This window comes from Vulpes lagopus, chromosome 1 (assembly GCF_018345385.1).
Source record: "Vulpes lagopus strain Blue_001 chromosome 1, ASM1834538v1, whole genome shotgun sequence".
NCBI lineage: Eukaryota > Metazoa > Chordata > Mammalia > Carnivora > Canidae > Vulpes > Vulpes lagopus.
The window spans coordinates 108,119,029-108,142,339 of record NC_054824.1 but is presented as its reverse complement, the minus strand read 5'-3'; the positions used below and the strand labels follow the sequence as shown (position 1 = coordinate 108,142,339).

Sequence of the window (23,311 nt, the reverse complement as noted above, 5' to 3'; positions counted from 1 at the left end):
GCAGAAGTTTTTATCTTGATAAAGTCCCAATAGTTCGTTTTTGCTTTAGTTTCCCTTGCCTCCAGTGTTATGTCTAGTAAGAAGTTGCTATGGCCTGAAGTCAAAGTGCTTTCTGCCTGATTCTCCTTTAGAATTTTGGTGGTTTCATGTCTCACATTTAGGTCTTTCATTCATTTTGAATTTATTTTTGTGTATGCTGTAAGAAAGCGGTCCAGTTTCATTCTTCTGAATGTCGCTGTCCTGTTTTCCCAACACCATTTGTTGAAGAGACTGTCTTTTTTCCATTGAATATTCTTTCCTGCTTTGTTAAAGACTTGTTGACCATATAATTATGGGTCCATTTCTTGGGTCTCTATTTTCTTCCATTGATCTATGTGTCTTTTTTTTTTAAAGGTTTTATTTATTTATTCATGAGACAGAGAGAGAGAGAGAGAGATATACAGGCAGAGGGAGAAGCAGGCTCCATGCTGGGAGCCCGAAGCGGGACTCGATCCCGGGTCTTCAGGATCATGCCCTGGGCTGAAGGTGGCACTAAACTGCTGAGCCACCCAGGTTACCCTATGTGTCTGTTTTTGTGTCAGTACCATACTGTCTTGATGACCGTAGCTTTGTAAAATAGCTTGAAATCTGGAATCATGATGCTTCTAGTTTTGTTCTTCTTCAGAATCACTTTGGTCTTTGGTCTTTCAAGGTTCCATACAAATTTTAGGATTGTTTGTTCTAGCTCTGTGAAAAAATGCTGGTGGTGTTCTGATAGGGATTTCATTAAATGTGTAGATAGCTTTGAGTACTATAGACATTTTAACAATATTTGTTCTTCCAATCTGTGAGCATGGAATGCTTTTCCATTTCTTTGTGTAGTCTTCAATAAAATGATCTATGGTTTTCAGAGTATGGATCTTTTACCTCCTTATGTTTATTCCTAGGTATCTTAGTGTTTTTGGTGCCATTATATATGGGATCAATTCCTTGGTTTCCTTTTCTGCTGCTTCATTATTGACGTATAGAAATAGAACAGATTCTGCACATTGATTTTATATCCTGCAACTTTGCTGAATTCATGTATTAGTTCTAGCATATTTTGGAGGAGTCTTCCAGGTTTTCTACACAGAATATCATGTCATCTGAAAATAGTGAAGTTTGACTTCTTCCTTGTCAATTTGGATGCCTTTTATTTCTTTTTGCTATCTGATTGCTAAAGCTAAGACTTCTAGAACTATGTTAAATAGTATGGTGACAGCTGATATCCTTGTTTTATTCCTGGTCATAGGGGAAGGGCTCTAAGTTTTTTCTCATTGAGGATGATATTAACTGTGGGTCTTTCATATATGGCCTTTATGATGTTGAGGTATATCCCATATATCTGTACTTTGTTGAGGGTTTTTTTTTATCAAGAAAGAATGCTATATTTTGTCAAATACCTTTTCTGCATCTATTGACAGGATCATATGATTCTTATTCTTTCTTTAATTAATGTGGTGTGTCACATTGGTTGATTTATGAATATTGAACAACTCCTACAGCCCAGGAATAAGTCTCACTTGATCACGGCAAATAATTATTTAATGTACTGGTTGAATTTGATTTGCTAGTATTTTCTTGAGAATTTTTGCATCCATGTTCATCAGGGATATTGGCCTGTAATTTTCCTTTTTAGTGAAGTCTTTATCTGGTTTTGGAATCATAGTAATGCTGGCTTCATAGAATGATTTTTGAAATTTTCCTTCCATTTCTATTTTTTGGAACAGTTTGAGATAGAATAGGTTTAGCTCTTCTTTAAATGTCTGATAGAATTCCCTCTTAAGACCACCTTTGCTGCATCCCAAAAATTTTAGACTGTCATGTTTTCATTTTTGTTTGGTTCCATGTATCTTTTAAATTTCTTCTTTGATTTACTGGTTAACCCATTCATTCTTTAGTAGGATGGTCTGTAAGTGCATATATTTGAGATCTTTCCAATTTTTTTCTTGTGGTTGACTTCAAGTTTCATAGTGTTATGGTCTGAAAATACGCATGGTATAATCTCGACCTTTTTATATTTGTTAAGGGCTGACTTGTGACCCAGTATGTGTTCTATTCTGGAGAATGTTCCATGTGCACTTGAAAAGAATGTGTATTCTGCTCCTTAGGATGAAATGTTATAAATATCTATGAAGTCCATTCAATCAGTGTGTCATTCAAAGTCATTGCTTCCCTGTTGATTTTCTGCTTAGGTTATCTGTCCATTGCTGTAAGTGGAGTGTTAAAGTCCCCTACTATTATTACATTATTATCAATGAATTTCTTTATGTTTATTATTAATTGATTTATATATTTGAGTGGGGCATAAATATTTACAACTAGCTAGCTAGATCTTCTTGATGGATAGACCTTTAATTATCTCACATTACAGTCTTTGTTTTAAAATCTAGTTAGTCTGATATAAGTATGGCTACTCTAGCTTTTTTTTTTTTTTTTTTTAAGATTTCTTTATTCATGAGAGACACAAAAAGAGAGAGAGGCAGAGACACAGGCAGAGGGAGAAGCAGGCTCCATGAAGGGAGCCTGATATGGGACTTGATCCCGGGGTCCCAGAATCATGCCCTGGGCTGAAAGCAGGCGCTAAACCACTGAGCCACCCAGGGATGCCCTACTCTAGCTTTCTTTTGACATCCATTAGCATGATAGATTGTTCTCCATCCTCTCGCTTTAAATCTGCAGATCTCTATAGGTCTCAAATCTCTTGTAGGCATCGTAGAGATGGATCTTGTTTTTTAATCCATTCTGATACCCTATATATTTTGATTGAGCATTTAGTCTGCCTACATTCAGAGTAATTATTGAAAGATATGAATTTAGTGCCATTGTGTTAACTGTAGAGATGGTATTTCTGGTGGTGTTCTCTGGTATTTTCTAGTTTTTGTTGCTTTGGTCATTTTTTCTCCATGCAGAGAGTCCCCCTTAAAATTTATTGTAGGGGTGGTTTAATGATCATAAACTCCTTAGTTTTTGTCCAAGAAACTCTTTGTCTTTTCTATTCTGAATGATAGCCTTGCTGGATAAAAACCTCTTGGCTGCATACTTTTTCCATTCAGCACATTGAATATCTCCCACCATTTTCTTCTGGCCTTCCATGTTTCTGTGGACAGACCTGGTATGAACCTGATCTGTCATCCATGTAGGTTAAGGACTTTTTTCTCTTGCTGATTTTAGGATTCTTTCCTTGTGTGTGGATCTTGTGAATTTGACTCTGATATGCCTTGTCGATGGTTGGCTTTTGTTGAATTTAATGGGAGTTCTCTGTGCTTCTTGGATTTTGATGTCTATGTCCTTCCCCAGATTAAAGAAGTTTTCAGCTATAATTTGTTTGAATAAACCTGCCCCTTTTTTGCTCTCTTCATCTTTTGGGATTCCTATGATACAAATGTTATTACATTTTAATAAGTTGCTGAATTCCCAAAGTCTACCATCATGGTCCATTACCTTCCTCCCCCTCTCCTTTCTATCTTTATTATTTTCCATAATTTTATCTTCTATATCACTGATCCACTTCTCTGGTTTGTCCACCCTCATTTTTATGGCCTCCATTTGGGATTACATCTCAGTTTATAGCATTTTTTTATTTCTGCCTAACTAGACTTTAGTTCTTTTATCTCTGCAGCAACAGATTCTCTAGTGTCTTTTATGCTTTTTTTTCAAGGCTAACTAGTAATCCTTATAATTGTTGTTTTAAATTCTAATTCAGACATCTTCCTTATAGCTGTATTGATTAAATCCCTGGACATGAGTTCTACTTCCTGTTCTTTCTTTTAGGGTGAATTTCTCCATCTCATCATTTTGTCCAGAAAAGAAAAGAAGAAGAAAAAACATAAAACAAGCAAAAACAACCCCCAAAACCTATCTATCTCCTGAGTACATTTTTGTCTCCTTGTTAAAAGAATCTAGATCCCAAAATTTAAAGAGAGAAAAAGAAAAAGAAAAAACTGAAAATAAACAAAAGCATATACAAAGTGTGTATGTAAAGCTAAAATTTTTAAAAATAATAATAAATTTAAAAAGGAACTGAAAAAATAAGAAAATAAATTTTAAAATAAAGAATAAAAGTATTCTCCTTTCAGCGAGGATGGGCAGGATGAATATGGTGTGACTCACTCTCTAGCCTGGGAGTTGCAAGTTCACAGCCCCCACTCTTCAGTGAGCCCTCATAGAAAAGCAATCACCCCACTTGTGTCCCCAGCTTTCACCCAAACACTGCATTCACTCAGCCTGTGTCAAAGCTTTTTTATCTCAGGTGTGGAAATGAGTTTCAAAACTCCAAATTTTAGGGTTGCCCACTGCATGGACCCATGCTTTCTTCCAGGGGAGGGTCTTGCTGCACTTCTGCAGTTTGCTGGCCAGTCTCAGGAAAGTGGTTGCATGACTGCACAGCAGTTGGCAGTTCATGGCAAAATAGAGCTGAAAGCTGGCACCAAGACCCACTGCTCTCAGCCAGCTTCCCAGCTGCTCTGCTTGGAAACAGCACAGCAGGTTGATGCCACCAGTTCTTGCCACCCAGGGGATCCTCAGACCATGCTGTGACTCCTGAGATTCTGCCCCACTTTGCTAATAAGCACCTTTAAGCCAAGCATGTCCTCCATGGTAGCAGACTTCTAAAGTATCAGATTTTGTGCTCCACTGCCTATAATATTTTGTGGTAACCTCCATAAGGAGGCTCCCTCCCCACTACCATATCCACAGCTATATCTTGGCCAAGTCAATTCTCTGAACCTCCTACCTTCCAAAATGTGGTTACTTTTCTACTTTCAACTTTTGTTCTCTCAGACCTCGAATTGATTTCTTGGGTGTTCAGAATGATTTGATAATTATCTAGCTATGTTTGAGGGATGAGACAAGCTTAGGAGCCCCCTACTCTTCTGCCATCTTAACTCCTTTCCAGATAAAGACTTTAAATCAGCTGCCTTAAATACACTCAATACTAAAAGAAAGCATGTACTAAGAACTGAAAAAATCAGGAAAACAATGTATGAACAAATGTGGTATATCATTAAAGAGACAAATTATTAAAAGGAGCCATATAGAAATTATGGAGCTAAAAAGTACAATAACTGAAATAAAATTTTCACTGGGGCAGTTCAACATCACATTTGAGCAGGATGAAGACTTTGTGAACTTGAAGATGGGACAATTGAAATTCTGCAATCTGAAGACCCCAAAGGAAAAAAAAATGGAGAAAAATGAATAGAGTCTAATGGACCTGTGGGACACCATAAAAGGATAAAATATGCATTATGGAAGTCATAGACAGAGGAAAGAAAAAGGTACAGAAAGAATATTTGGAGAAATAATGGCCCAAAAACTTTGAAATGTGGTGAAAGTCATGAATCTACAAATCCAAGAAACTCAACATTCTCTACACTGAGATACATTATAATCTAATCATTGAAGACAAAGACAAAGAGATAATCTTGATGGCAACAAGGGCAACTCATCACATACAAGAGATCATCAAAGATAAACAGCCAATTTCTCATCAGAAACCATGGAGCCTAGAAGAAAAGAGGATGATATATTTGAAGTACTGAAGGAACAAAAAAAGAAACGTCAACCAAGAATTCTATATCTAGTAAAACTGTCCTTCAAAAAATGTAGGAGAAATTAGTCATTCAAGATAAATAAAAGCTCTGGGAGTTCATTTCCATTAGATCTATCCTACAAAAAAAAATGCTAAAGGAAATATTTTAAGTTAAAATGAAAGGGCACTAAACAGAAACTCAACTGTATGAAGAAATAAAGATGTAGAATATAGGTAAACACATAGATAAATATAAAAGCCAATATCATTGTATTTTTGTCTTTTAACTCCATCTTTTATTTCCTACATGTTTTAAAAGACAAGTACATAAAATTCATTATAAATTTAGGTTATTGAACACACATTAAATAAAGGTGCAATTTATGATAACATAAAGAGGAGGAGGATGGTGCTGTAGAGCAGCAGTGTTTTTTGGGTTTGGGGTTTTTAAAAACTATTTATTTATTTATTTATTTGAGAGAGAGAGAGCAGGGGAGCCTGATGTGGGGCTTAATCCCAGGACCCTAAGATCATGACCTGAGCCAGAGCCAAGTGTTGGCTGCTTACTTGACCTAGCCACCCAGGCACCCCAAGCAGCAGTTTTTTGTGTTAATGAAAACACAAGATACCAAAACTTGGAAAGTAGTGAAGACATTGCTCAGAGAGAAATTTGTAGCTGTAAATGCCTATATTTTAAAAAGAAGAAAGATATCAAATCATCAACATAACTTTATACCTAAAGAACTGGAAAAAGAAGATCAAACTAAACCCAAGACTGGAAAAAAGTAAAGATTAAAAGAGAGATAAATAAAAAATAGAACAGAAAAACAGTAAAGAAACTCAATGAAACCAGGAGTTGGTTCTTTGAAGAGATCAAGAGAATTGATCCACCTTTAGCTAAACTGACAAAAAGGAGAGAAGACACAAATATCTAAAATTAGAAATGAAAGTGAGTCACTGCTATCAAACTCACACATAAAAATGATATAATAGTATGAGTAATTATATGCTGATAGCTAGATAACTTAGGAAAAATACCTAGAAACACAAAAATTACCCGAACTGATTCAAGAAAAAATAGAAAATTTGAACAAACCTATGCAAGTTAAGAGATTGAACCAGGAATAAAAACCTTATAACAACAAAAGACCAGGATTAGATGGCTTTGCTGATGAATTCTACAAAACATTTAAAAAAGAATGAACCCTAATCCTTGACAAACTGTTCCAAAAATATAGGAGGAAAGAACACTTTTTAACTCATTCTATGAGGCCAGCATTACCCTGATACCAAAGACTGACATCAGAAGAAAAGGGAATTACAGACCTATATCCCTCATGAGTATTTATGTGCAAATTCTCAACAAAATACCAGCAAACCAAAGCCAATAACATATTTGAAAGTTATACATCATCACCAAGTGGTATTTATCTCAGAATGTGTTGGTTCAACATAAGAAAATCGATGTAACACATCACATTAAAATAATGGTAAAAATGATCATTTCTATTGATACAGGAAAGGCATTTGACAAAATCCAACACCATCTTATGATAGAAAATACTTAGAAAACAAGGAGTAAATGCGAACCTTCTCAGCATAGTAAAGGGCACTTGTGAAAAACCCACAGCTTGGGGCACCTGGGTGACTTAGTCTGTTAAACATCTCCCTTCAGCTCAGGTCATTGATCCTGGGGCCCTGGGATCAAGTCCCACATTGGGCTCCCTGCTCAGCAGGGAGTCTGCTTCTCCCGCTCTTCCCCACTGATGCTCTCTCTCACTATCTCTGTCTTTCCATCTCTCTCTCTCTCTCTCTCAAATAAATAAATAAGATCTTAAAAAAAAAACCACAGCTAACTTCATACTTCATGGTGAAAGACTAAAAACTTTCTAAGAACAAGACAAGGGTGCTTACTTTCACCACTACTATTCAACATTTTACTGGAAGTTCTGGCCAGATCAAATAGACAAGAAAAAGAAATAGTTGGCATTCATATAGGAAAGGAAGAAGTAAAACTATCTGAATTCACAGATGACATAATTCTATTTTTAGAAAATAAGAATCCATAAAAGTCACTAGAAGCAATAAATAAATTCAGCAAAGTTGCTATGTACAAGATTAAAACACAAAAACCAATTGTGCTTCCTAGAAGTTGATTCTCAACTATAGAGAATAAACTGATGGTTACCAGAGGAGAGGTGGGTGGGGTCATGGGTGAAATAAGTGATAGGTATTAAAGAGGACACTTGTGATGAGCACAGGGTGTAGTATTGAAGTGTTTAATCACTATATTGTACACCTGAAACTATTATTACACTGTATGTTAACTAACTATAATTTCATTTTAGCGCAAAAAAATGGGGAAAAAATCACGCATTCTACATATTTGCAATGAACAATCCAAAAAGGAAATTGAGAAAGCAAATCCAGGGCAGCCCCGTGGCGCAGCGGTTTAGTGCCGCCTGCAGCCCAGGGTGTCATCCTGGAGACCCTGGATCAAGTCCCGCGTCGGGCTCTCTGCATGGAGCCTGCTTCTCCCTCTGCCTGTGTCTCTGCCTCTCTCTCTCTCTCTCTCTCTCTCTCTCTGTGTGTCTCTATGAATAAATAAATTAAAAATCTTAAAAAAAATTAAAAAAAGAGAAAGCAATTCCATTCACAATAGCATCCAATAGAATAAAATATGTAGGAAGAGATTCAATCAAGGAGGTGAGAGACTAGCACACTGAAAGCTAAAAAACATCACTGAAAGAACCCCCCCCCCCCAAAACTGGAAGGACATCTTAGGTTAATGGGATGGAAGCTTTAATATTATTTATTTATTTTTTTAAGATATTATTTAAAAGGAAATACTGCCCAAGGCAATCTGCAGATTCAGTGTAATTAGTATCATAATTCTAGAGGTTTTTTTTTTTTTTTTCAGAGAAGTAAAGACCAATCATCAAAATTCATATGGAATTGCAGGAGGCCCCAAATAGTCAAAACAATCATGAAAAGGAATAAAATTGTTGGACTCACACTTCTCACCTATATAACAATCAAAATGGTGTGGTATTTGCATAAGGATTGACACACGAGACAGAATTGAGAATCCAGAAATAAACTTATACATCTATGGCCAACTGATTTTGGCAAAGGTGCCAAGCCCAATCAATTAAAGAAAAAATAATCTCTTCAATAAATGGTGTTAGGACAACTAGATATCCACATGCAAAAGAATGAGTTTGAACCATACTTCACACCATCTACAAAAATTAACTCAAATGGATCACTGACCTAAGTATAACAAGTAGAACCATAAAACTTTGAGAAGAAAACACAGAGGTAAATCTTTATAACTTTTGACTTGGAATGGATTCTTAAATGTTGGGAAATATCAGGAAAGGAGACAGAACATAAAGACTCCTAACTCTGGGAAACGAACTAGGGGTGGTGAAAGGGGAGGAGGGCAGGGGGTGGAGGGGAATGGGTGACGGGCACTGAGGCAGACACTTGACGGGATGAGCACTGGGTGTTTTTCTGTAGGTTGGTAAATTGAACACCAATAAAAATTAATTAAAAAAAAAAGGAATGGATTCTTAGATATGATATCAAAAGCACAAGCAACGACAAAATAAGTTGAACTTTATCAACATTAAAAACTTTTGTATATCAAAGGTCATTCGTTATCAAGGAAGTGAAAGCATAACTTACAGAATGGTAGAAAAGATTTGTAAATCATATATCTGATGAGGGTTTAATATCCAGAATATATAACTAACTCTTACAACTTGGTAGCAAAAAGACATAACCCAACTTAAAAATGGGCAAAGGATTTGAATAGATATTCCTCAAAAGAAGATATACAAATGACCAATAAGCACATGAAAAGATGCTCAACATCACTAGTCATTGGGAAAATGCAAATTAAAAACCACAAGGAAACACTACTTCACTTCTACTAGAATGGCTATAATAATTTTTTTTTAAGTGAGAATGTGGAGAAATCAGAACCCTCCTTTATTGCTGATATGAGTGTAAAATGGTGCATTTGTTGTGGATAAGTTTGGCATTTGCTCCAAAAGCTAAACATAGGATTACCATTCAACCCAGCAGTTCCCTTCCTAGGTTTCTACCCAAAAGAATTGAATAGGGATTCAAACATATTTGTACAGCAGTGTTAATTGAAGCATTATCACAACAGCCAAAAAGTGGAAATAACCCAAGCATTCATCAAGTGATGGATGGATAAACAAAGTATGGTAATGTACAGGTAATGGAATATTATTCAGCCTTAAAAAGTAACAGAATTCTGTTTGATATATGCCCCAACATGGATGAACTTTGAAAACATTATACTAAGTGAAGGAAGCCAAACACAAAAGACCATATAGTGTACAAATCCATTTACATGAAATGTTCCAGATAGGCAAATCTATAAAAACAGAAGTAGATTAGTAGTTGCCGAAAGCTGATGGGAGGAGGGAAAGAGATTGGGAGGGTGACAGCTAAAGGATATGTGTTTCTTTTTGGGATGATAAAAATGTCCTAAGATTGGTTGTAGTGATGGTTGTTCTACACCCTGCAAATTAACTGAGATCATTGATTTATGCACTTTCTTTTTTGCTGTTGTTTATACACTTTACATAGGTGAGTATGTTATGTGAATTATATCTCATTAAAGCTTTTTATGGGCAAAAGATTTAAATAGACATTCCTCCAAAGAAGACAGTTGAATGGCCAATAAGCACAGTAAAAGATGCTCAACATTATTAGCCTTTGGGGAAAGTCAAATCAGAACCACAGTGAGATTAATTCACATTGTAGGATTGAAAAGAGATAGTGGGTATTGATGAGAGGGTGGAGAAATCAGAACCCTCATCTTGGCAGGATAGTAAAAGGATGAAATTGCTTTGGAAACGTCTGGCAGTCAGTGCCTCAAAAGGTTACATGTACAATTACCATATAGCCCAGCATGTCCACACTTACATGTATACCCAAGAGAAATGAAAACATATGTCCACACAGAAACTTTAACACAATTGTTCATAGTAATATTATTTATAATAGAAAAAACTGAAAACAACCTAAATGTCTATCAACTGATGAGTGGATAAATAGCATATCTTCCCAATGGATTATTATTCAGCCATAAAAATGAATAAAGTACTGATTCATGGTCAAATCTTGAAAACATTATGTTTGGTGAAAAAAAAGCCTATTACAAAAGACCACAAATGTATGAATCCGTTTAGATAGAATATCCATTTAGATAGAATATCCATTGAGATAAAATAGGCAAATCCATAGCAATGTAAGGGGTGGATCAGGGACTGCTGGGGGCTGGGGCTGGTCGATAGAGTACACATCCAAGAAACTAGTAAAAACACTTATTTACAGGTGGCAGGATGGCATGGATATTCTGAGACTTCTTTGTGTGTACTTCTTCATACTGTTGCTTGTTTTTGAGCCATAAAATTTCCAAATGAAATATAATAAAACTTAAAAACATGAAAGTACTATATTTTATATGTAACCTCAGTGCTGAGGTTACAAGTAATTTTAAAAAATAATTGATGCTTCTATTTCCCAAATATCCTATAATAAATACATATTTGTTTTATAACCAAGAACAAATAAAACTGAGAAATATAATAAGTTCAGGATAAAATTTCTTTCAATCAGTATATGAAGTCACAAAACGGAGGGTAAAGTCTCAATCTCTTATTCTTACTGCTTAAAGCTAATTCTCTAAAAGTTCTTTTTCTGTGTGTATCTATTTTATATGTATTTACAAGCATCTAAAATGTATTTTACATGAATAAAATCATACTTTATGCACCTTGCTTTTTTAACATGTATTTTTGTATGTTTATAACATATAGTGACACCCCATTCTTTAATCAGTTCCATTGTGGTAAGCATAGAACTGGCTTTAACCAAGGGCTGTTTGTTTGTTTGTTTGTTTTTATTTTTATTTTTGGATGTGCTGCTGCTTTATTACTGCATTTTCTTGAAGAACATTTTCAACATGCCACCAAGGTTACTTAAATTCAGCTATACCCCCGGTCTTCCTTCTTATTTGCATGGAGGTTCAGAAGGTGAGGGATTTACTCAAAGGAACAGAAAGGGACAAAAGAATCAGCAAAGGCTTAAATAAAGAGGTCAGGGAGGAGTTGAGGTTGAAAGCCTCTACCTCTCTGGCCCTTGGTTCTCACCCTTCAGCTCAAGAAAGGTAGACTTCGTAGGGTGGCTGGGGGAACACATGCCTTTTATTGGTCTAAGGAGCATAACTAGTTAATAGGCTTGGGCAGAACTCCCCTATCTGTATGGCTCCCATCTTTTTGTTTTTTTAATAATAAATTTATTTTTTATTGGTGTTCAATTTGCCAACATACAGAATAACACCCAGGGCTCATCCCGTCAAGTGCCCCCCTCAGTGCCCATCGCCCAGTCACCCCCCCCCCCCCGCCCTCCTCCCCTTCCACCACCCCTAGTTTGTTTCCCAAAGTTAGGAGTCTTCATGTTCTGTCTCCCTTTCTGATATTTCCTACCCATTTCTTCTCCCTTCCCTTCTATTCCCTTTCACTATTATTTATATTCCCCTAATGTATGGCTCCCATCTTACCTCTCCTGGGAGTGACTCACCCCCAAGGGAGAAGAGTGTTCTGGACAGGGGTGGCAGATAGAGCCAGGATAAAAAATACAGAACTGGGGTCCCAAGGGGTATCATGATGAAGTAGAAAACACAGGGTTATGAGATCATCCAAATAAAAAGTCCACCAGGGCAGAAGAGAAGTTTCTCCACGTGGGCCCCCCACCTGCCCTTGCCAGGAATGGGAGGGGGCAGGAAGCTTCGGCTGGAGATTTCCTACTGTGCCCTTTGTGCCAACAGCATCTCCCAGATGTTGTCCTCAGCTTCCTTCACACTCCGCTCCAGGTAGGATTTTTTCTGTTCCAGTTCTTTAATTTCTTCTGCTGCTATTTTCTGTTTCTCTAACAGTTGATGGTAAATTACCTCCTTGGACTGAAGAATAAACATTCTTCCTACACCTTCATACATGTTAGTCTCATCTACCAAAGTCATAATCTCTGTATCTGTAAGATGTGCGTGCTTTTTCGTTCGGTTTAACTGTTCAATCTGTATGTCTGCAAGCTTCACCTTCTGCTGAATGTCAACAACTTTGGCTTAAAGTCCTGTGAAGGCCTTGCCTTGTTCAACTCCAGATCCACGGGAGCCACCATCTTGGTTCACTCGGTGCGCCTGCGCCACCAAGGGCTGTTTACACTGTTTCCAATTTATTTGTACATCAGACGCTACAATGAACATTCTTATTGATGTATCTATATTCATATCTATACTTATATACCTATATGCCAGTATCTATTCAGAGGATAATTTCCTAGCAGAGAGATTGGTAAACACTTGTTTTTTGTTTTTAGGTTGAATATAGTTGTTTTTAAAATAGTTTTCTTTAAAAAAATAGTTTTCTTTTTTTAATTTAAATTCAATTTGCCACCCAGTGCTCATCCCATCAAGTGCCCTCCTTAGTGCCCATCACCCAGTCACTTCATCCCCCATCTCCTCCTCTTCCCAAACTCTTTGTTTGTTTCCCAGAGTTAGGAGTCTCTCATGGTTTACCTCCCTAATTATTTGCCACTCAGTTCCCCTCCTTTCCTTTATAACCCTTTTCACTATTTCTTATATTCCACGTATGAGTGAAACCATATGATTGTCCTTCTCTGATTGATTTACTTCACTCAGCATAATACCCTCCAGTTCCATCCACGACGAAGCAAACACTTTTTAAAAAATCATTTAGAATAAAACTTCAATAAAAAATATTTTAAAAGAAAAAATATAAATCAATCAATCAATCAATCAATCTTTTACAGATGTTTGGGACCAGGAACCAGAGACAGTTCAAGCACAGCTGTGCCGCCGAATTTCCCCACTAGGTGGCAGGAAAGGTCTATCCATCTCTCAGACAAGCGTGCATTGTGCATTTCAAAAACTTGGTAAAGGAACCTAGAGACATAATATTAATATCTCCTAGATAATAATGAATAAAAGAAGGACATGACATCAATGCAAGTTGTAACAGTGCAAATTTCATGAATGACAACAGCAGAACATTTAGAATCTTTTTAATCACCATTTTACTTGGTAATGATGAAATTTTTTTCTTTTAAGTAGGTTCCATGCCCAAGATGAGGCTTGAACTCACAACCTCCAGATCAAGAGTCACATGTTCCACGAACTCAGCTAGTCGAGTGCCCCAACAATCAAATATTTTTCTAAAAGTGTTGGCCACAATACTGTATGCAAATCTAAAGCTCCTAGATTTTGCTCAGTCCTGTCTTCTTGTGAGAAAACTGATGATTGTTTTGGACACCGCCCCCTTAGTCATAAGCCATCGTTTGCAATGCCAGCAGGCATAATGGGAAGGGGGTTTGCAAGCTGGGTAGGAAATGGTATCTTCTGTTTCTAATGAAAAACTACATAGGCTGTATGGGATAAAGTACCCAGAAGAAGAAATAAAGAGCAAAATTTAAGCTGTGTATTGGAGGGACTTACTTCAGAAATTATATGTAGGGGTTGAGAAGAGGAATTAATTATGTAATGGAAACATACGCCATAGAAAGTAAAAGGTCAGGGAGATATGCTCTATTTTAGTAATCTGCCAAAGGATCTTGGCTGTGTTAAGGTTCAGGATAGTTCTGAATTTAGCTTGAGAACATATCTGTGGATTCCAAAGGTATTATATATGTAGGATCTTAGAAGATCTAGATGCCAATGGACCTCTGCCATCTTGTTCTGACAGCACGGCAGTGTGAAATCTCTTTAAATCCAGTCTTTACCTGTATTTGAGGATCAATTACACATCAGAGTCTAAAGAGCAGCAGGTGCTGTGTGGAACCATTCGCCCACTATATTGTAGACCTGAAACTAATGTAACACCGTATGTTAACTAATTGGAATCAAAGTAAAAGGTTTTTTAAAAATCATGACCTAGGGATCCCTGGGTGGCGCAGCGGTTTAGCGCCTGCCTTTGGCCCAGGGCGCGATCCTCGAGACCCGGGATCGAGTCCCACATCGGGCTCCTGGTGCATGGAGCCTGCTTCTCCCTCTGCCTGTGTCTCTGCCTCTCTGTGTGTGACTATCATAAATAAAAATTAAAAAAAAAAATCATGACCTAGGGCAGCCCCGGTGGCTCAGCGGTTTAGTGGCGCCTTCAGCCTGGGGTGTGATCCTGGAGACCTGGAATCGAGTCCCCCATCGGGTTCCCTGCATGGGGCCTGCTTTTCCCTCTGCCTGTGTCTTTGCCTCTCTCTGTGTATGTGTGTGTCTGTCATGAATAAATAAATAAAATCTTTGTTATAATCCCGGGATGAAGCAATATCCATGGCAAATGGGCAAGAAACAGTTCTTTTTTTTTTTTTTTTTAAGATTTATTTATTTATTCATTCAGAGAGAGCGAAGAGAGAGGCAGAGACACAGGCAGAGGGAGAAGCAGGCCCCACGCAGGAAGCCCGATGTGGGACTCGATCCAGGGTCTCCAGGATCACACCCTGGGCTGCAGGCAGCGCTAAACCACTGCGCCACCCGGGCTGGCAAGAAACAGTTCTAAAAGTCCTTTAAAACTTCTTACCTACTTGGAGGTTATTTTCTCTCTAAATTAAAAAAGCGTTCTGGCACAGCAGTTTTCCAACTTATTTTTTTAGCATCAGACTCTTGTAAAAATGAAATTTTGACACAAGATCTCAATATATCGAATCCAAACTGATAAAACGAAAAGTAGGTCTGTCAGTTGAAAGACTTTCAGAAAGAGGCCATCCGGCTTCCTGGAGCACTTAACTGCATGGCTCTGCCACTGGTTACTGCAGGTGGAGACACACCCGCCCTGTAGCCAGGCCACTCCCAGGTTCATGACTGCCCTGAAGTCATCCCTGACTCACTGAACAAGCAATTATCAAATGCTTACTGTTTGCCAGGTCCTGGACAGTCCTGGATATACAAAACTGAGTAAGGCTCGGGCCTCATCCTTGAATTGCTCACAGTCGTGTGGAGGACTCCGTTCCCCACGTCAGGGAGCCTTACCACTGCCTAGGCTGCTCATGAAAAAAATTCCTATTTCTGGGTTTCCCCTCAAGGTGCCAATGTAAAAGGTAAGAGGTGGAACCCAGAAATCTGCCGCCTTAATAAGCATCAATCTGGTGGGAGAGGCAGAAACACAAACAAGGATGTCATCATGATAGAACAGTACACTGAGAGTCATGGTGGAAGCATGCAGGAGCAATCACAGGAGGGCCTGGGAGGGAGCAGCACCCAGAGGCAGTCAAACATAGCTTTAGAAGGGGGTGTGACATAGGCTGATGACACAAGAGTGATGTTTGGGCCTGGAGATGGCACCATTGTGTGGGGCTAGCTGAGCAGCAGTGAGACCAGGTAGGGGGCCAAGTAACGCAGAAGAGAGGTGGTGAAGGGCTGGGCTAGCTCAGCGGTGGCAGATGGTAATCCAATACCAACCATGAGAATGGCTGACACTTGTTAATGCCCACCAGTCACTGTGCTAAAGGACTTTCCCTGTACTCTCATTTAATTCTCACAAATCCTACAGGGTAGCTACTGCTAGTATTCCCATTTCATAGATCATGACATGGATGTTTGGAGAGGTCAAGCAATTTGCAGAAAGGAAGGCAGGACTGTTCATCTGCAAACCTATGCCTTTAACTACAACGACTAAATTACATTGGCTTGGGGGACCTTGATGGCTCAGTGGTTGAGCATCTGCCTTTGGCTCAAGTTGTGATCCTGAGGTCCTGGGATCAAGTCCCGCATCAGGCTCCTTGCAGGGAGCCTGCTTCTCCCGCTCCCTCTGCCTGTGTCTCTGCCTCTCTATATATGTCTCTCATGAATTTAAAAAAAAAAAAAAGTCTTTAAAAAAATAAATCACATTGGCTCTTAGAGTATATAGAAGAATGAATGGATTAAAACAATCCGTAAGAGGTAAATTCAAAAGACTTGATGATTTGTTGGATGTAGGATGTAGGGGGTAAGGAGCTACTTTAGCTTGGGGTGCCTGGGTGATACCAGAACCCTGGACAGTGAATTCTGGAAAGGAATTTGCTTATGGTAGAAGATTCTTGGGCCATGATGAGTTTGAGGTATGGACCTAGGGAAAATCCCATGGGTAATTGGATAGATGGGTGTGAGGCTTGGGATTGAAATGAGATCAAGATATAAGTTTGGGAGTTAGTAGAAACCATGAAACTGGGTGAGTTCACTCAGGGAGAAGGTGTAGAGTGAGAAAAACAGAAGAAGGCAGAGGAAGAAGAGGAATCTGCAAAGGAGACCAAGAAGGAATATGACGGAGCAATGAGATGTCATTGGAGCCAAGGTAGCAGAGATTCAAGGAGTCAGAGCTCAGTAGTTCAAGTGCACTAGAGAGGTCTAGGAGGAACAGGGCCGAACAATGTCCACTGGATCAGAGAATGTGATGGTTTCTGGTGACCCTAACGAGACCCTTATGATCTCAGGAGCCCATGATAGCACATGGAATTTAATAAGCAATAACAAAGCGGGAAGAGCAAATGTGGACACTTCTGAGGTGAGAAGTGGGGAGAAAAATTTCATAATACTTACAGGGGAGTGTAGTAGCTAAAGAGAAGTTTCAAGCTTCACACACACAGCTTTGGCATTTCTCACCATAAACTTCTAGGATGGCATGTGTACTTCATCCTTTCCCTCATTGCTTCTGTAACCATGCAAGTGACCCTGGTTTTCAAGCCAAAAAATATGGAAGAGGAATTTCAGCCAAAGATCAAGGTGAGGAATGACTTTTGCTCCTAAGTCCTCCATTCCTTGGAAATCTTTCTTTTATTCCCACAGCTGCTATGACAACAACCAATCCAGATTTGTGCTGCTACGGGAGGTTCAGTCAACAGCAGAATCTGTTGTCACCTTTGCCTAATGATTACTGGGGAAACAACCATATCCTGTGTTCAGCTTAACCAACTAACACATGGCCAGTTGTTCTTTTCACTGGCACCTTTCGAGTTCTACAGAAACCATAAAACTAAAAGAACAACAAAGAGCTGTTGGGTGGCACTGGATTAGACCTGTGTGTCACCTGGCCCTGAGCACACCCGCACACCTGCTGGAATCTGTCTTGGCTGCTGTGCAGAGCTCGCTACACCTCTGGCTAAGTGTTCAGGAACTGCCTACGGGTGCAGTGAGTCTGCCCAGCAGCCTCTGAGCTAGCTCTATCTCTGCTCAAATAAATCTATGGAACAAGAACGTTGTTTCATTTCACATTTGTTTTATTTTTTAAAAGATTTTATTTATTAATTTGAGAGAGACAGCATGAGTGGTGGGGGGTGCAGAGGGAGAGGGAGAAGTAGACTCCCTGCTAAGAAGGGAGACTCACACGGGGCTAGATCCTAGGCTCCTGAGATCATGACCTGAGCCGAATGCAGATACTTAACCGATTAAGCCATCCAGATGCCCCTCATTTTACATTTAATAAAAAAAAACAAATCTTTGCCTATTTAAGTGGAGGGTGGTTAGTAATTGCTCCTCAGTTTTCTGCAAATCCCGAGCAAGGAAAAATCAACCCACCTGGTTTGTTTGGGATGAGTAGGTGAGTGAAAGAGCTCAGGTCCTGGGCTCCTCTAAGGATGCACAGACAGGTGCAGAGTCAAGGGGGAGATTTGAAGGGCTTTGTGGGGGGGTGGGTTTCAAGTTGAAAGTTGGCTGTATTTATAATCCAGGGTGGATGTGGAGTGAAATGCTCCGTGTGTGGAAGAAATGGGTGCTACAGAAGAGATGACTTGTGGAGCAGGTGCCTAGGGGACAGGGGACCCAGAAGAAGAGCAGGGGTCACCTGAGACTGGAGGGTGGGAGGGGAGCTTGGCCTGGGTCTAGATAGTGATAAGAACCACTACATACTGGACACTTGGTATGTGTCTGGCACTGCCGGGCACTGACAGCCACGAGCCTGTTCAACCATTCTACGGTCAAAGAGACTGGGGCTCAGACAAGTTAATCAACTTGGTCAAGTTCATACAATTCGTAGGTGGTGATCCAGTGTTGAACCTGGGCAGCCTCCCTCTGAGGATGGCGCTGTTAACAACACAACACACTGTATGGCCCAACCTGTCTTAAGCAAAGGGTCTGAAGTTGAAAGAGATCACACCTCCTAGTTTAATTGTCTCCCTTTAGCAAGAAGTAAAGTCATCTGGCCAGAGTGAGGGCACAGGAACTGAAGGGGAGGCATGGAGACAGTGGTCAAGGTTGGGAATCACTTGGGGGACGATGCTATCCAAAGACAAGGAAAAGTATCCTTAGAAGGTCTGGATGCAACAGGGCACCTGTTTGTTCCCTCTGCAGTTATTCGTAAGATTATGACTTCTCACAGTAGCACAGAGGTCTTTGGGCCCTGGCCAGAGATGGTAGATTGTAGTATCCATCCAACATGAAGAGGAGAGAACTGGGATCAGTTGTGTGTGAACTGTGGCCTAGGAGGAGTGGGGACAGCAGGAAGGTCAGGAGACACTGATGGAATGGGATGGAACAGAGTGTTCTGGAGATGAGAAAGACTGGAGGCTGTGGTCAGAGGGTGGGTGTATCAGCTGGGGGCTTTATGCTAGAATGTGAATTCAAGTGACATGAAGTAATGAGAATATTTATTATGGCATGGCTGTGAGTCCCTAGCTAAGGGCATTTCAGGCCAGCTGAGAAGGTGTTCAATACTGCCTTTTTCCTATAAATTTCCATTCTTGTGCTGATTTCATCTTCCTGCTGGTAGCAAGGTGGTCAGACCAGTTCCAGGAGTAAAGCAACAGAAATGATATTTTCTGATCTTTGGAGCAAGGAACTTTCTCCCCGCAACCTCACAGCAGGCTCCCTCATGCTCAGTGACCAGCATTGGGTCACAAGCTGGCTCCTGAGCCAGTCTCAGACCCTCAGACCTCAGCCCAGCACTGAAGCAGGTGGGGTGGGATCTGCCTTCCCTGAACACTTACTGACGTGAGAGAGGTGCCACCTAAATACAGTCATTGTCCCATTAGGGAGGCAGAGAGTCCCCCATAGTGAGATATTGGAGCTTGAGATGCTTAAGGTGAAATTCAAAACATAAGCAAGACCCAGGCAGCAGGCCTGGTGGGAAGTGGGTGGCTGAAGTCAAGTGGGGATGAAGGTATCTAAAGTTCGGAAGGCCCAGGAATCAGACGCTGGAGCTTCTGGATGGATGATCCACACAGGTATTGATAGTGCCAAGAATTAAGGCAATAGTGGTGCCTGGCTGGCTCAGTTGTTAGAGCCCACGACTCTTAATCTTGGGGTTGTGGGCTTGAGCCCCACATTGGTCATGGAGTCTACTTTAAAAAATAATAAAATTTGGAAAAAAAAAAAAAAAGAATAAAGGCAATAGATGGCGAGGGTCAGGGAGCGGGGATGGAGAGAGGGACCCTGTAAGACAAACTACCAACTCTTCAGTAAATGACAGGGATGAAGCACAAGAGGGAAGGAGGGTGAGTAATCCTTCCTTCCCTTCTCCTTTAAACCCAACTGATTATAAGGTCTTTAAGTGGGGTAGCCCGGGTGGCGCATGGGTTTAGCGCCGCCTGTAGCCCAGGGCGTGTCCTGGGGACCCTGGATTGAGTCCCACGTCGGGCTCTCTGCATGGAGCCTGCTTCTCCCTCTGCCTGTGTCTCTGCCTCTCTCTCTCTCTCTGTCTCTATGAGTAAATAAATAAATAAAATCTTAAAAAAACAAAAAAGGTCTTTAAGTGTTTCCAAGTCTTATCCCTACTGTGCCAGCCCAAGCACTCATTTCTCCTCTGTGCTAGCTAGGGCAGCAGCTTCTGGACCAGACCTCTGGTCTACTTCTTACCACTTTCTACATTAGCCATCCCTTTGAATCATCTAGGGGAGCTTTTCAAGCTCTTGAGTCTAGACCACATGACAATTCAATGAAATAAAAGCCCCTGGGTGGGTTCCAGGCATTAGTATTTTTCAAGGCTCCTCCCATTCCTCCAACACACAGCCACGGTTGGAACCACCACTCAACCTTTCACGATGTGGCCCCTTATCATCTCCAAAGGCAGTTGGAGCAGATCCTCCTATTCACTCAGCGGATCGAATGTGTTAAGCCCCTTTGTTCCAGGGACTGGGAATGGAAAAATGAAAAGCACATGGTTGCCTCTCCTCCAGACACCCACGACACCCACCTGGGGATATAAGCACACACACACTGCTGCAGTAGAGACTCGTAGGTGCCTCGGGGCAGGCAGGCTCCAGGGCGTCCAGGCAACTCTGAATACAGACCTGGGATAGGCAAGGCTCCTGGGGAAGATGTAATACAGCATCTTCATCTCCTTTTCACTAAGCACCACATAGCCAGCCAAGTGTACTTCCCTGATTTTGCTTGTATTTTGAACTGTTTTAGAGATCTCAAACTCTAAAATCTGTCAAAACTCCATGTCTTCAAAATAAAACCTAAACTTCTTGGAATGAAATATAAAGCCCTTTGTGATACGGCTCCTTGTCTACCTTTCTAGTTTCAACTCTTCCTGCTTCCCCCTGGGCCCTGCAATCCAGCCTCACAGGAGACTTACAGCCTCCTAAGAGCAGTGTACCCCCTCACACTTCTGAATTTTTGCATATACTTCTTTTTTAATCTGGAAGATGCTTCCAGAACAAGCATGGAGGAGCACATTCTGGCTGGAAGAAATAGTATGAGCGAGCATCTGATAATGACAAGCACCTTGCCCAATCCTGCTGGTGGATCAGGCCGGTGGATCACAGGCAGTAGTTGGTCTCCATTGGCATCAGAGTCCCTGGGAGAACTTATTAAACCACAAATGCCTGCCCCCTTGCCCACCCTGCCCACTGCGTGGTGGGGCTGAGGGGGTGCTCAGGGTCTCCATCTCTAAGAGGCTCCTAGGGGATGCAGCTGCTGCTGCTCCTGGAGCAGATTTGGTGTACCAGCACAAAGGAAAGTGTGGTCTTTGACCAAAAATGGAGGTATCAGGATAGGACTTCAAGCAGGGATATGACTTTCGTTTGTGGTTCAACAAATATCGATTCATTGTGTACCTACTATGTTTCAGACTCTGGAAATACCAAGAATAAGGATAACCTAGTTCCTGGTCTCCAAAGGTTTTTATCCAGAAAACTGCCGACGGTCCTAATACAGGGTGGTGAATCGCAGAGGGAGGTGTGTGGAGGCTGATGTGATCACAAGGGGGAGCCTCACAGACGGGGTGACACCTAAGTGGCTTCCTGAGAACCCACAGTTGTGTGGCAGACCTGAGGGTGGGGCATGGGCAAGTGGCTGTGCAGCTGTGTCGCAGGGTGCAGAGACAGAAGGTGGTCTTCGTTTCTTCCCCATTCTACTATCTCCACCACCACACAGCAGGTCTCTGCACCAAGGCGCTACCTGGTCAGGTCTTACATGGTGACCTCACCATATGCGAGGTCCTCACATGGTGCGAAGCAAACTCAGCAGCTCATTACTCTCAAACCTGCAACAAGCTACAGGGGCTGTCTCCCCTATAGTGTGTTCTAACTCACTCACCATACAGTGCCATTCCTTAAGCCTCATGCTCCATTCGCATTTGTGGAAAATGCTGATTGTAAATGATGATGCTTTTTATTTTTATTTTTTAGATGTTTATTTTTTTTATTTATCTGAGAGAGAGTGAGAGAGCATGAGCAGGGAGGAGAGGTAGAAGGAGAGGGAGAAGTAAACTCCCTGCTGAGCAGGGAGCCTGACTCTCCGCTATATCCCCAGGACTCTGGGATCATGACCTGAGCGGAACGTAAACACTTAACCTACTGAGCCACCCAGGTGTCCTGATGATGCCTTTTAAAAACCAAAAGAGTAGTACCTAGCTTCCTAGTGCTGAGCACGTAGGAAGTGTTCCACACCGGCCAGATCATAATTGTGGGCTATGGTAGCAGAGGTGTGAGGGGGAATCGTGCAAACCCCACTGTCCCGGCCTATATGGCTAGCTGAGGTCTGTCAGCAGCTTAGCCCTCGATAAGGAAAGGCCCTCCCACAGGAAAGGACACCCCCACACACAGCCCTGCTTCAGCAGTTGCACCATGGGCCTTATCAGCCAGGTGGCTCTTCAATCTGCATTGCTCTGAGGACTCTCTACCTAACCCCCTCTAGAAAGCACAGAGCCTGTCTTGCTTTTCAGGTTGCCAAGGCAAGGCCTGGGAATGGCCAGTGCTTGTTTTCAGCTCCATCCCTTAATGTGTGAACACCAAGAGAGCTTTTATACCTCCTTGAATCCCAGTTTGCTCATCTATAAAACAGCTATAGTAACACCAACTTTAAAAGATTACTATAAGGTTAAAGCCATAGGCAGTAAAGGTCAATGTGAGTAGATGGCAGAGCCATCTTCTGGCTGGTTCTGTGTGCTCTTTCCACTTCACTAGCTCTTTGTACAAACAGGCTCTGGACGCCCACTCAGTGCCAGGTGCTGTGCTAAGTGCTGGGATTCAGTAGCAGGCTAGAGGTCCCCTGCCCTCACCCCCCATCTCATTCTGCACAGCTTTGTCTTCCTTACAAATCAAACACCTGGGGCAGCCTGGGTGGCTCAGCAGTTTAGCACTGCCTTTGGCCCAGGGCCTGATCCTGGAGACCCCGGATCGAGTCCCATGTCAGGCTCCCTGCATGGAGCCTGCTTCTCCCTCTGCCTGTGGCTCTGCCTCTCTCTCTCTCTTTCTCTCTCTCTCTGTGTCTCTCATGAATAAATTTTAAAAAATCAA

At 41.0% G+C, this 23,311-nt stretch overlaps 1 pseudogene; it reads right to left on the bottom strand.

Moving 5' to 3' along the window:
• Positions 1-12,306: 12,306 nt before the first annotated feature.
• LOC121473734 lies at positions 12,307-12,772 on the bottom strand (annotated as a pseudogene).
• Between the last annotated feature and the right edge of the window lie 10,539 nt (positions 12,773-23,311).